Here is a 2,270-nt window from a genome sequence, read left to right on the forward strand (position 1 = left end):
ACACACACACACACAGACACACACAGACACACAGACACACACACACATATACAGACACACAGACACACACATATACAGACACACACAGACACACACACAGACACACACACACACAGACACACACAGACACACACTCACAGACACACTCACACAGACACTCACAGACACACAATAGACATACAGACACACATAGACACAGACACACACTCATACACAGACACATACACAGACACACTCACAGACACACACATACACACGCATAGATACACACACACACACATAGACACACACACATACACACGCATAGATACACAGACACACACACACATAGACACACACACATACACACACACTCACACACACAGACACACACACAGACACACACAGACACACAGACACACAGACACAGACACACACAGACACAGACACACACAGCAGTGCTATTCACAATAGCCCCAAAGTGGAAGCAACTCAAGTGTCCATTAACAGGTGAATGGATCAACACAACATGTTTCCTCCACACAGCGGAATACAATGCAGCCATGAGAAGAAAGGAAGCACTGCTCCACGCTACAGCATGAGCCCCCAAAACACAGCGCTGAGTGAGAGAAGCCAGACACAAAAAGCCACACGGTGTAGGATTCCACTGATACAAAATGTCCAGAACCGGCAAATCTATAGAGACAGGAAGCAGATGAGTGGCTGCAGGGGGTTGGGGGAGGGGAATGGGGAATGGCTACCGATGGGGACGGGGTCTCCTTTGGAAGTGGAGGTCAAGGTTGGACAACATTGTCAATGTACTGAATGCCACCAAATTGCCTCCTGCACACATCTCCCAAGCCCCCTCATAGAACCCTCCTGTGAGGTAGGAGAATCGCTTGAACCCGGGAGGCAGAGGTTTCAGTGAGCTGAGATCCTGAGATCATGCCATTGCACTCCAGCCTGGGTGACAGAGCAAGACGCTATCTCAGAAAAAAAAAAAAAAAGAAAAAAGAAAAAAGAAGAAAGAAGAAGGCGGCGGCCAGGTGCAGTGACTCATGCCTGAAATCCCAGCACTTTGGGAGGCTGAGGCTGGCAGATCACTTGAGGTCAGGGTTTCGAGACCAGCCTGGCCAACATGGTGAAACCCCGTCTCTACTAAAAATACAAAAGTTAGCCAGGTGTGGTAGCACACGCCTATAATGCCAGCTACTAGGGAGACTGAGGCAGGAGAATTGCTTGAACTCAAGAGGTGGAGGTTGTAGTGAGCTGAGATTGCACCACTGTACTCCAGCCTAGGTGACAGACTGAGACTCTCAAAAAAAAAAAAAAAAAAGAACCCTTCTCCCTCCTTTGAGGTAAAGGCTGGCGAGTGGCTGAGCCTGGATGGTACTCAGGTCCGGCTGGCTCCAGCGCCTGAGTGCTCAGTGCCCCACACGCCCCTCTTAGTGCCCCTCTTAGTGGCCCTGCTCTTCTTGCGCAGTGGCATGGTGGGGGGCTGCAATGTGACTGCACTCCTCCAAACACACCCACTCACGTGGCCGGCCTCCTGCTGCCCAGGGCCTTCTGGGAACTGTGCAGGTGCAACCTGTTTCTCTTGGAATGGAATGGAGCCAGGGGTGGGATGGGAAATGCGCTCAGCTCAGCGTCAGGGCAGGCAGCGCGGGGGAGGGACCCTGCAGGAACTGCCATGGGGATGGGAATGTTCTGGGCTGCGGGGAGGCTCCTAGCCTGTTGTCTCGGGAGCTGGCACGTGCCAGTCCTTACTGTGTGTCCCCGCCACGTGAAGGTCCTGGCTCCAGCTCATTCCTGATTATTCAGAGCTTGGGGACATTGCCTCTGCTCTCTGACCTCAGTTTTCTTCTGCAAAATGGGCTTTTTGTTTTTTTTTTTTGAGACAGTGTCTTGTTCTGTCGCCCAGGCTGGAGTGCAGTGGCGCGATGTTGGCTCACTGCAACCTCCACCTTCTGGGTTCAAGCGATGTATGTGTATGTCTGTGTTGTATGCATGGTGTCTGTGTATCTCTGTGACTGTTGTATGTGTGTGTCTCTGTGCATGTTGTGTGTCTCTATGTGTGTGTGTGTGTGTTGTGTGTGTAGTGTTTTGTGTGTCTGTGTGTGTTGTGTGTGCTTTGCATGCATCTATGTGTTATATCTGTTGCACATGTGTTGTGTGTGTTAGATGTGTGTCTGTATGCTGTATGTCTCTCTGTGTTGTGTGTAATTGTATTTGATGTGTGTGTGTTGTGTGTGTGCATCTGTGTTTTGTGTGTGTCTCTGTGTTGTACGTGT

This window comes from Piliocolobus tephrosceles, chromosome 21 (genome assembly GCF_002776525.5).
Source record: "Piliocolobus tephrosceles isolate RC106 chromosome 21, ASM277652v3, whole genome shotgun sequence".
NCBI classification, from domain to species: domain Eukaryota; kingdom Metazoa; phylum Chordata; class Mammalia; order Primates; family Cercopithecidae; genus Piliocolobus; species Piliocolobus tephrosceles.